Source organism: Suncus etruscus, chromosome 1, assembly GCF_024139225.1.
Source record: "Suncus etruscus isolate mSunEtr1 chromosome 1, mSunEtr1.pri.cur, whole genome shotgun sequence".
Lineage (NCBI taxonomy): Eukaryota > Metazoa > Chordata > Mammalia > Eulipotyphla > Soricidae > Suncus > Suncus etruscus.
In genome coordinates this window covers 58,161,279-58,175,036 of record NC_064848.1, presented here as the reverse complement: position 1 = coordinate 58,175,036, position 13,758 = coordinate 58,161,279, and positions in this window count along the sequence as shown.

Here is a 13,758-nt window from a genome sequence, read left to right as displayed (position 1 = left end):
CACTGAGGGCCTGCAAGTCAGACTCTTGGAGGCACCAATCTCAATGGACTCTCCATGTTAGGTTGTCACACAGAACAGAGGACAGAGTGGATAGTATAGGATAGATTTATTAAGACTCAGCATTGACATAAAGCTCACCACAGAGTGGTGAGTGCAGTTAGAGAAATAACTACATTGAGAACTATTATAACAAAGTGAATGAATGAGGGAAGTAGAAAGCGTGTCTAGCGTACAGGCGGGGGTGGGGTGGGGAGGAGGGAGATTTGGGACATTGGTGATGAGAATGTTGTACTGGGAAAGGGGGATGTTCTTTACATGACTGAAACCCTACTACAATCATCTTTGTAATTAAGGTGTTTAAATAAAGATATTTAAAAAAAGACTCAGCATTGAGGGCCTGCAAGTCAAAGCGACTTGGAGCACTAAGGGCCCAGCAAGTCAGAGAGACTTGAAATCCTGAGCATGAAGTAGTCATACAATTTATACATTTTCAGCCTGCATATTCAAGACATGTATTTTTATTCCTTCAAGGAACATGTAAGTAAAGCAGATGTTAGCTTAATCCATGCATCTTGTTTCTGAGCCTTGTTTGTTTGGCCTGTGGTCCCTGCCTTCTTAGAGGCCCGGAGGAATTTTACTAATCTCTTTCCGGGCACTGTTCTCTGATTTTCTTAGATTTAGGCTCAAACTGTGTAATGGCACCACTCTGGTTCACAAATTGAAACAGTGAACACTAACAATGAGAAAGGAAATTCTGAAAATAATTGAATTGGTTTTAGAGAGAATAAAACAAAGATTATGTCACAAGATTACAGAATACTTAGTGTCCCCACAATAAAATAGAAACACCTTAAAATAAAAAAATAGTATTTACAGTTATATTTTTAAAAATATTATAATAAAAAGTTGAGTCTTTGTTACTTAAAGTAAAAGGGATAGGAAGGCAAATTTGTCAGATGGATATTTATAACTATTATTATGAAGTAACAAAGATCCACCTATTTATAATTATTATGAACTAATGTGAATTAAAATTTAAAAATAATTGGCAGAAAATTTGAGGCAGAATGGGAAACAATTTTGAGAAACTAAGAATTAATATATATTAATATATTATACATTAATATGTATTGTTTATATACATATATATTTATATATAAATAATATATTAATATATTATACATTAATATATTGTTTATATATATACACATACATATAAACAAAACTCTAAAAGAGGCTTAATGAAGTCTGGATCAGCAAACTCGACAAATGTACTTGTCTTTGTCTCATTCTCTCCTCTGCCAAGAGCTGAAAGATATGGACTCATTTTGTCCTCATTTTAAGTTTATAGATAAGATGAGGCATGCATGCCTCAGGAGACCAGCACATAAACAATTTATTGCTTATTCAGAATCCCATCAGTCTGCAGCTCACTTTTTCTTCTGTCTTTTCCTATAAAAATCCTTTATGTGACCTTTTCAGAAAAGATTATTATTTAAAGGACATGAGTCTATTTTTTAGCCTACACTGACTTGTCTTTTCTCAACCTATTTCCTTGTCTCTAGTTTGATTGAATCACTAGCAGCAATGGAACTGATGCTCCTCAGTTACATTTTATATTATTAGTTTATTATCAAACAATGAAATATTATTTTCACATACATTGTCAATTTTTGTTTGTTTTGTTTTGTTTTGTTTTCAGACCATACCCAATTTTGTTCAGGGCTTACTCCTGGCTCTGTTTTCATGGTTATTCTGGCAGAACTTTGGGGACTATATGGGGTGCCGAGGATCAAATGCTTCTCAGTTGCCTTGTGGAAGGCAAGTGCCCTACCTGCTATCTTTTCTTTCCAAGCCCCATATTATCAGTTAAAAAAAAAACAAAAAAGAAAAAACCTACTACTAGAAGAATATAAAATATGTATTTGTATAACTCAGAAACTGCTAGTATGTTAGGCCAGAACTAGAGAGACAAGGAGACACCAGAGATAGTTAAAGAATAGAAAGTTTATGAGATAGCTCAGTACTGAGGATCACAGGCCTAAGAGAACTGAGATTCTGACAAACTTTTGCATATACCTTATAGACCTACTGCACAAAAGTATGAAAGCCACATTCCTACCTCACTGATTTATAGTAAGGTCACAGAGGTTAGGGTATCTTAGACTTCCAGTTGTGGTTGGACACATTCAGTTATGATGTTGTTTAATTGCATTTTTTCTCAAAGTTAATGGCTCTTGGGGTGTTTTTCTTATCTCTTATTTTCAACCCATCTGGGAAATGCTTCTTCTGAGGTAAAATTGCTGCTTCTGAACATACCCAAAATAAAATAATTCATGACAAATAGGATATCTTGACATACATACATATATACATCTCCCTAAATTTGGGCAGTTCTAATTTTGGCTTCCAGCTGGGATTTATCTTTGTTCAAGGTTCAATGTAGATAAAGAGAGGGAGCATGCTGTTAATATTTTGCAGGTTTCACAGGTGGGAGAACAGATTTAAAAATCTATTTGACTGGAAGATTTGAAAAGCACTATCTGAATTGATTTTAAATTTTGGGATCTGTACTGGTTAGAAAAATATATTATATGCAGGGAGTAAGGGGTGTGAAGTCAAATTAGGATAAATTAACTAAATGAACTAAGAATACTACACAGGTGAGACAGCTCTTCAAATTCTTGGAGAGGAAAATACAATACAACTGTTAGCACAAACCAGTCTTATTCTTGAGCTCATAAGTCCTTTTTTGTTTGTTTGTTTGTTTGTTTTGTTTGGGGGCCACATCCTGTAACACTCAGGGATTACTCCTGGCTATGCTCTCAGGACTTGCTCCTTGCTTGGGGACTCTGGGAATCAAACCAAGGTCCATCCTGGATCTGCCACTTGCAAGGTAAATGCCCTACAGCTGTTCTTTCTCTCCAGCCCTGAGCTCATAGTTTCTTAAGAAGTGTATGAAAGATTTGCATACAAAACATGGAAGCGGTCCTTCTCCAATATCCAGCCCTCTCCCTTTACTTGTATATTTATTGTGTCACTGATCTTAGTTCTGTTCCTTGCAGTATGCTCACTCAAATGTATGATGGCCCAATCTTATTCTTATGCTATTCTGAGCTTTCCTACTGTGAGATAAGCATCTGAAATTCTGTCACTAATACCTCTTTTTTGGGCTTTCTGCTATGTAGTCTGTCACTGGACCACTTGAAGAAGACTTTACTCAGAGACCCCTGTCCTCTTTACTTTTCTTAGTATCAAGCCATAGGAACATAATTGAGAGTAAGATTTCTGTCCTCTCTACCTTATCCCTGGGTTTCTTGAGGACATATTGTTTAGAATTACCTTAATATCTCAATAAAAATGGTTTTAGAGATTAGAGCGATAGCACAGTGGATAGGGCACTTGCCTTACATGCTTTCAATCCGGGTTTGAACCCCAGCATCCCATATGATCTCCTGAACATTATCAGGAATGACCCCTGAGCACAGAGCCAGAAGTAACCTCTGTACATTTAAAAACTCATATGTGAATCTCAATTGTGAGCAAACAAATTAAATTAAAGAAAAAGAAAGTTTATGGAAGATAAAGATATTATTTTGTCCCACTATAGAAGTTTCTATATTAACCAATTTAATATTTTCCCTTTCTTTATATATCAAATTATCCCACTGACAAACTTAAGGACATTTTTTGCTATTTTCTTACTTTCCTGAAAGATTTTTTTTAAATATTTGTGGTCTTGGCAATTTTATTATTATTATTATTATTATTATTATTATTATTATTATTATTATTATTATTGTTTTGGTTTTTGGGACACAACTGGTGCTGCTCAGGGTTTACTCCTGGCTATGTGCTCAGAAGTTGCTCCTGGCTTGGGGACCATATGGGACGCTGGGAGATCAAACCGCGGTCCTTCCTAGGCTAGTGCTGGCAAGGCACCTTATCTGTAGGGCCACCGCGCAGGCCTCTTTTCCTGAAAGATTTTGAGAGTAACCAGTGCTTACTAATTTTTCTATTTATAAACCCAACACAGAATTAGGTAAAAACTGTATATGTATTTTTAAAGTATTGTGAAATTTATTTATATTCCTTTCTCTGAATTGGTCCTGAGTCAAAACCCTTGCTTTTTTTGTTTAGCTCTTAGATAGTTATGAGAAATCTATAGACTATTATATAGAATAATCTGTAGAGTAATAATAATGTTGAGAAAGGAAGAAAGGAATGGGCTGGCTGAGTACCATGTTTATACAATCAGTATCAAATTAATTGAAATGGGACAGTACAGAATGGAAAGGAAAAAATGAGATTATACCTATATATTTTGCACATGCTGGTGCAAAACTACAGATTTTGCAGAGATTAATTCTATTAGAATTAATTAACAAACATTTTTTTGAAAAAACTTATTCAAGTCTGGAAAAACCCAAACACTTTTGGTAATCTAACACCAAAATATTCAGTTTTCTCATATGTTTAAACTGTCATAGTTTTGTTTTGACCTCTGTTTGATGGGTCATTATGTCTCTGAACCAACTATCACTGATAATTTTGTGTCCTTTTTGTCTGAGTTGTCTTTCTGTATTTTGAAGTCAGAAAGTTATCTGACAGGTTAGTTGCTTCATTACTTAACCTCCCCTGGGGGTCTCCACAGCTCATTAGCAGTAAATTTATTGCTCACATTAAATCAGTATAGTAGCAACTGGAAACATGCACCCAGTTCTTCAATGAATCAATTTCAGGAACCTATGCTGGAGATGTGCAGTGACACTGTTCACTGATCCCATTTGCTCTTCTTTATTTCCAAGCTTGTAACTACTCATTTTTCTTTTTATTATATTCATGACGTAGTAATTATAAAAGAGTCTTCTCTTCCATACTTTTAAGAACACACTTAGAATCTTTTTATTTCCTAATGGATAATTATAAATTTAATTTCAGATAGAATTCTAACCAACTCTCATTCTCTGAGAGTTAACCAAGAGTTATATTTAAAGTGAGAATTATATAGGCTTTAATTAGAGGCTTAGTTAAAGCACAAAGAAAAATACTGATGAGATACTTGTACTTTTAATTAAAACATCCTTTTACTTTTAAATTTTTGCAATTTTATAGTCAATGACATAGAAATTATGGGTTTAACTGTGAATTTATTTTCCAAAATTCTTTTATTTTCTTTATTTGGGAAAAATAAAAGGCAATTCTCCATAACGTAGTAGTTAGTAAAACATTAAAAATAACATATAGCACATGAGATTTGGAGAGGTTTCCAGGAAAAAGTAATAAGATTTCTAGTTTATTTTTATGCTAAATAAATGTATCAACATTTCATCTTTTGCATTGTATTGCATTGCAAGTATTGTCACACTTATGTAAAAGCAATATAGAAATAATTTTTATGAACCATACCAAAGCTAGGATCCTAAATAATGTACTTCTGTCAATGGCTTTATTATTTATATTTGATTTTGATAGAAATTTTCATTAATAATATGTGGTGTGTGAGTTATATGTACTAGCCATAAAGATGAGTGAGGAGGCATTTCTCCTTAGATTTATAGAAGCAAAACAAATACTAAGCAAATTCCATTTTTCAGCCTTCTGGAAATGATAAATACCAATTAATCATAACTGTTGCTCAATAGACTATTTTAAATCTGGGACTGAAATCTCATCAAAACTATTTATTTATTTATTTTTGTTTTTGTTTTTGAACCACACCCAGTGACACTCAGTGGCCACTCCTGGCTATGTGTTCAGAAATTGTTCCTGGCTTGGGTGACCATTTGGGTCACAGGGGATTGAACTGCAGTCATTCCTAGGTTAGTGTGTGCAAGTCAGATGCCCTAGCCCTTGCACCACTGCTCCGATCCCCTCATATAAAATTCTTAAGAGTAATATTTGACAACTAATATATTTTGTCACTTTTCCCTTTAGTTTTCATATTAATCATGCAAATACTTTCACACAGTATTTCATCATTTATTATTGTCATCCACAACTAAGCCACTCATATCTTTTGTCTAGTTTACTATGGTCATTTTTATTCTAAGCCTGAGTGTAAAAGTTAATCCTTCTAAGCAGGATTTTATGGCTATTGTGCTTCCAAACTGTGATGAGATCATGAGAAGTCAGTTCCAAACTCCACTCATATCCATGTCTTTCACTGCCAAAATATTTACAAAAGTGTGCTATTAAGGCTGGATATAAATTATAGAGAGAACATAGTCTCCTCTAAAGGAAGAGAAGATCCTATAAAGTAAATGATAGATTATATATCCAAAGAAAGATGTGAACAACTCCAGAATGAAGTAGCCTAAACTGGTTTGTTAGCTTATTATATAGAAGTTATTTGTGTGTGTGTGTGTGTGTGTGTGTATTTAGATGTGTGAGTACTTTGTAGTGTATATGTTCCTGATCATAAAGAAATTCCTTGTCTTATAAAATTTTTTGAGTCTAAAGTCTATGTCATTTGATATGAATATGATCATTCCAGTCATTTTAAGGGTATTTATTTCCTTGAATAATTCTTTCAACCTTTGACTTTGAGCCTGTGTTTACTCTGACTATTCAAACAATTTTCTTGTATGCAGCAGAATGTTGTGTTCATTCTGCCATTCTGTGTCTCTTAATTGGCATATTCAGTTCATTGACATTGAGAGAGATTATTTTCATGGAATTTTGTGCCATAATTTTGGAGGTTGTTGTATTTTTGGACTCTGTCTTGATTACAGTAGCCTCTTTATTTTTTCTGTTAAAGGTGGCTTCAAGTCTCTAAAGTTCTGAACCGTTGATTATCTGTAAAGGTGTGTGTTGTACCTTCAAATCCAAATGGAAGTTTGGCTGGGAAAAATATTCTTAGTGAGATATTTATTCAATTGATTTAACCCACAATTGATATTGGACCTGAATAGTTTCTTTTAATAAATCTGCTGTAACTCTTCATGATACTTTGTATGTAATTTCTTTTTGATCTTGCTTATTTTAATATTCTATTGATATCTATAAGTTTCATGATTGTGATTAGGATGTATATTAAGGTGTTTTGATTTGTGTCTCTTTTAATTGGTACACTTTGGGAGTCCTGGATGTGAATGATGAATCCTACAGCTTTGGAAACTTGTCAGCAATGATGTCTTTGACTACTGTTTCTTCATAGGCATTTGTTTTCTGTCTCTATGTAATTATTTATGTTATTTCTACTGAATTTATCCCAAAATTTAACTATTGTCTATTTATTCATTAATTTATTTTTATTCTTGTGGTTAAGTAGGAAAGTTATAAATTCAGTATTACAAATTAAATAAGAATCATAGGGGCCGGGAAGGTGGCGCTAGAGGTAAGGTGTCTGCCTTGCAAGCACTACCGTAGGATGGACCGCAGTTCGATCCCCCGGCGTCCCATATGGTCCCCCCAAGCCAGGAGCCACTTCTGAGCGCATAGCCAGGAGTAACCCCTGAGCATCAAACGGGTGTGGCCCAAAAAAAAAAAAAGAATCATAAATGCTCAGATAATAGGTAATATTATACTAGCTCCATAGTTACGTTTTCCCTTTAAACTAAAGTTCTATATATAAATATATTAACATATATATTAACATATATAAATATATTAACATCACATATTAATCCATTATATATAAAATATATATCAAATATTACATATATAAATGTATTATATATTACATAATATATTATATACATATATAATACATATTATATATGTATATATAAAGACCATGCTCCACTTACATGCTGTAAAAGTAATGTTTAAAATTAACAAAGAAGCATATTGGTTATATGATACATTAATATTATGTAAGTATTCCATCTTACAGAGTAATTTATTGAAACCCAATATTACTAGGTGGTGAAAGTAAAATCATCAGGGAAAAGAATGGTCCAAATCACTTTTTGAGGTGAATTACCAGGAAGTGGGTTGTTTCTGTGCACATGCCAGAAAGCCCTATCTGCATTTTGCATAGTAAGTAATAAGGAGAAATGTGACAAATAATTTTTATATAGGCCGTAGAAAGCCTCAGTTAGCCTTTATCACTTCATGGCATTCAAAAACTGAAACAATCACTCCGATTCAATGCAAGTCCCTATAAGGATAACCATGACATTTTTCAGATAAAATTATGAAATCATCTGGAAAAATAAATATTCATGAATAGCTAAACCAATTCTTGGGAAAAAGAAGATGAGAGGTATCACTTCCTCCAACTTCAACCTATAATAAAAAGTGGTAGTATATATAGCATAGTGGTAGCAATATAGCATAGAATTTGAGTAATGAAAGACACTCAGATCAGTAGAATAGACTTTAATATCTTGAGACTGACAGGAAGTTACCCCTCCTAATCCATGAGCAATGGATGTGTTTCCATTTCTTTCTGTCCTCTTTAATTTCTTAAAGAAGTGCTTGATAGTTTTCTTAGTATTATCCTTCTCATCTTATGTATCGAAGTTCCTTTCCTAAAGAGAAAGTATCAGTGTGGATTTTATTTGACATAGATTGAATTGATAATAATGAGGAAGAAGAGGAAGAAGAAGAAAGAAGAGAAGGAAAGAAGTAGGGAGAAGAGAGAGAATGAGAGAGAAAAAATATTAATTTGTCCAAACGTGCTCGATGAGTAAGTCTTGTAATATGTCTGTAGTTCGCAGATGACTGTTTCAGTGGTCTGAATAAGCATATGTTTCAGGCTCTAATAGAGATCATAAACCGAGAAAAAGGGTATATTGGGGTGGTTTTATCAAGATTTCCATAATGTGGGCCCGGAGAGATAGGACAGCGGTGTTTGCCTTGCAAGCAGCCCATCCAGGACCTAAGGTGGTTGGTTCGAATCCCGGTGTCCCATATGGTTCCCCGTGCCTTTCATGAGCTATTTCTGAGCAGACAGCCAGGAGTGACCCCTGAGCACTGCCGGGTGTGCCCCCCCCAAAACAAAAAACAAAAACAAACAAAAAATATTTTCATAATGCAAACTGAATATGGTTTCTAGTATGACTGAGCACCAAGGTGTCCAATTAGGGTGTCCACCCTTTGTATCCAAGAATCCCTGTGGACAGAGAAGCTGAGAGCTTAGTTTATGACTAGTAAGATTTAGGAACTAAAACATATGGTTAGGAAATGCTGCTGCAGGAGTCCGTGGCTTCCAATCATATTTTTCTCCTATATCTGTGTATAAGATTCCTAAGACATTATTATAGGCCTTTGTAGTAAAAGCCTGATTACATCCCTGTTCACTAAATCATTGTTTCCATTGCTGCTGTTTCTTTATGGTATAATTGATAGTCTAGGCTTTGTGTTGTTCCTCTTCCATTTGTTTTTGAACACTTCTCCCCAGTAAATGCTGACAACTACAGTTCTGGAGTTTCTACTCTACAAGACCATTGTATGTGTTCTTGGAGTAGTATATGTATATATGGTGTATATTCTAAGTATTCAGAAAAGTGCTATCATTCTGTATTTATCCTTCATCTTCTGGCTTACTTCATTTAACATAATATTTTGTAGATCTATCCATGTTGCTGGAAAATCTATGTTTGTATCATTTCTAAGTGCAATGTAGTATTCCATTGTGTATAAATACCTCATATTCATGATCCACTCATCTGTTGTTGGGCATCGAGGTTAGTTCCAAAACTTGGCTATTGAACCAAAAGCTGCAATATATAATGGAGTCCACTCATACTTTGGGATGAATGTCCTTCTAACTTGGGGATAGCTACCCAGGAAAGCAATTGCTGGGTCATATGGAAGCTCAATTCTGAGTTTACTGAGCACGCTTCACACTGTTCTCCATAGGGGTTGGACCAGACAGCATTCCCACCAGCAGTGAATGAGAGTTTCTTTCTTACCACATCTCTGCCAACAGAAGTTGTTGCCGTTATTTTTATATTAATATCTTTATTTAAACACCTTGATTACAAATATTGTAGTTTGTTTTTGTGTAAAGAACACCCCCCTTCACCGGTGCAACATTCCCACCACCAATGTCCCAACTCTCCCTCCTCCCCACCACACCCCCACCTGTTCTCTAGACAGGCTTTCCACATCCCTCATTCACATTGTTTTGATAGTTCTCAGTGTAGTTATTTCTCTAACTTCACTCACCACTCTGTGGTGAGCTTTATGTCTTGAGCTGGACCTTCCAGCCCTCCTCTCTTTGTCTCTGAGGATTATTGCAAAAATGTCTTATTTTTCTTAAAACCCATAGATAAGTGAGACTATTCTGTGTCTATATCTTTCCCTCTGACTTATTTCACTCAGCATAATATATTCCATGAACATCCATGTATAGGAAAATTTCATGACTTCATCTCCCCTGATGGCTGCATAATATTCCATTGTGTATATATACCACAGTTTCTTTAGCCGTTCATCTGTTGAAGGGCATCTTGGTTGTTTCCATTATTTTTTTTTTTTTTTGGTTTTTGGGCCACACCCTGTGACGCTCAGGGGTTACTCCTGGCTATGCGCTCAGAAGTTGCTCCTGGCTTCTTGGGGGACCATATGGGACGCCGGGGGATCGAACCGCAGTCCGTCCTAGGCTAGCGCAGGTAAGGCAGGCACCTTACCTCCAGCGCCACCGCCCGGCCCCGTTTCCATTATTTTTGATGTGAGCCATCCTCACTGGTGTAAGGTGGTACCTCATTGTTGTCTTGATTTGGATTTCCCTAATGACGAGTTTACATGTTTACATGTGTTTGTTGGCCATCTTTCAGTCTTCCTCAGAGAAGTGTTAATTCATTTCTTCTCCCGATTTTTCTATGGCTTTATTAGATTTTTTGGAGCTCACCTTTCTAAGTGATTTGTATATCCTAGATATCAGCCCTTTGTCTGACATGTTGAGTTCAAAAATTTTATCCCATTCCATTAACTGTCTTCTAGTATTAAGTAGAGTTTTTTTTTTTGCCATGCAGAATTTTTTGAGTTTGATGCAGACCCATTTATATAGGTTTGATGCTAAAGTTATTGCCATAGCATTCTATCCTCAAAGACTTTTTTGATATATAAGTCTTGGAGTATTGTGCCTATTTTTTCCTAAATAAACTTTAGAGATTTGGGTCTGATTTCAAGGTCTTTGATCCATTTTGAGTTGACTTTTGTGTAAGGTGTGAGTTATAGATCAATCTTTAATTTCTTACAGGGGGTTATTCTGTTGTTCCAACACCATTCATTGAAGAGACTGTCTTTGTTCTATTTCAAGTTCTTGACTCTTGTCAAATATTAGTTGACTGTATGTTAACAGATTTATCTCTGTATATTCTGTTCTAACTCACTGGTCTAAGACTCTGTCTTTGTTCCTGTACCATGCTGTTTTGATCACTATGGCTTTATAATAAAGCTTCAGGTTAGGAAAGAGATTCCACCCAGATTCTGGTTTTTCAATATGTATTTGGTTAACCGGGGTCCTGGGTCTTTTGTTATTCCAGATAAATTTTATAATTGATTGTTCTAAGTCCTTAAAAAAGATATCTAAATTTGGATAAAGATTGCATTGAATTTATATTGAAGTTTAGGTAAGATAGTCATTTTGATGATGCTGATTCTACCTATCCACGTGCATGGTATGTTCTTCCATTTCCTATGGTCCTCTTCAATTTCTTTCTGAATTCATGGTATGGGTCCTTCACTTCTCTTGTAAGGTTGATTCGTAGGTATTTGATATTATTGGATACTACTTTAAATGGGCCTGTCTCCTTAATCTCTTTCTCCTCTATTTTGTTATTTGTATAGAGGAACCCTATTGTCTTATGTGTAATGACTTTGTAGTCAGCCACTTTGTGTATTAGTTAATTGTTTCTAGGAGTTTTTCTGTAGACTCTTTAGGGTTTTCTATGTATATCATCATATCATCTGCAAAAGAAATAGTTTGAGATCCTCTTTCCCTATTTGTATTCCTTTATTCCTTCTCTTCTCTGATTGCTATTTCTCGGACTTCTAAAACTATATTGAATAAGAGTGTAGAGAGTGGACAGCCTTGCCTTGTTCCTGACCTTTGTGGAAATGCTTTCAGTTTTTTGCCATAAGGATAATGTTGACTTTGGACTTTTTATAGATAGCTTATTATAGGTAGCTGTAACTATCTTGAGGAAAGTTCCTACCAGCCCTATTTTGCTGAGTGTTTTCATCATGAATGTGTGTTGGATTTTGTCAAAAGCCTTCTCTGCATAGCTTGATATAATCATGTGATTTTTGTCTTTCTTGTTATTGATGTGGTGTATGATGTTGATTGATTTGCATTTGTTCAACCATCCTGGCATTCCTGGGATGAAACCTACTTGACCATGGTGTATAATCTTTTGATGTAGTGCTGGATTCAGTTTGCTAAGTTTTTGTTGAGAATTTTTGCATCTATGTTCATTAATGAGATTGGTCCATAGTATTCTTTCATGGTGGTGGCTGCCATTTTTGGTAATGAGTATGATACTAGCCTTATAAAAGGAATTAGGAAGGATTCCTCTTTTTTCAATGTTTTGGAAGAGCCTGTGGATCAGTAGTTATAATTATTCTCAGAATGTTTGATAGAAATCATCTGTAAAACCATCTGGACCTGGAATTTTGTTCTTGAGGAGTTTCTTAATTACTGATTCAATTTCTCATATGTGATTGTCCTGTTTAGGCTTTCTACCTTGTCCTTATCCAGTCATAAAAGATAGTACTTGTCCAAATATCTGTCGATTTTTTCTGGATTCTCTAATCTGACTGAATATAGTTGTCCATAAGTCCTCAAAATGTGTTGTATTTCTTAGGGTTCTGTTGTAATATCTCCTCTTTCATTTGTGATCCTATTTATTTGGATATTTTCCCTCTTTTTTTTTGGTGAGTCTTGCCAGTGTTTGTCTATCTTGTTTATTCTTTCAAAAAAACAACTTATGGTTTCATTGAATTTTTGTATTATTTTCTTAGTTTCTATGTTGTTTTTGTCTACTTTTTTAAATTATTTCTCTTCTGGTTGTGTTTGAGTTTCTTTGCTGTTGTTTTTCCAGCTCCTTAAGATGTCACTTTAAACTGTTGATTTTCTCATTTTCCTCTTTCCTGACATAGGCCTGTATTACTATGAGTTTCCCCCTAATTACTGCTTTTGCTGTATCCCACAGATTTTGACAATATTTTTTCTTCATTATTATTTGTCTCAGGAATCTTTTTTATTTCTTCCTTGAGTTCCTTTTTGATCCAGCTGTTGTTTAGCAGCATGTTGTTTAATCTCCAGGTGTTATATTTTCTCCATAGCTTCTTTTTACAGTCAATCTTGATCTCTGTTGCATAATGATCTGATAGGGTGCTTCTAGTAATCCTCATATTTCTGAGTTTATGCAAGTTAGATTTATATCCTAAGGCATGGTCTATTCTGGAGAAGGTTCCATGTGCACTTGAGAAGAATGTGCTTTCTGCTTTCTGGGGGTGGAGGGCCCTATATAAGTCCATTAGCCCTAGTTATTCTAATTTATCATTTAGGGCTCATATTTCTTTGCTAGTTTTCTATTTTGTGTATCTGTCCAGTGGTGATAGTGGAATATTGAGATATCCTACTACTATCGCATACCTTCCTGTAATTTTTCCAGGTTCATGAGCAAATGCCTTACATATTTTGCTACTCTGCATTTGGCGCATAAATATTGACCAGAGTTTGTACTTCTTTGGTTCAGTAAGTCGTGAACCTCTTTGTCTCTGTTCACTTTCTTGAAGTTGAATGCAATTTGGTCTGATAGAAGAATGGCTTTCCCAGCTTTTTCTTTTGTTTTCTAT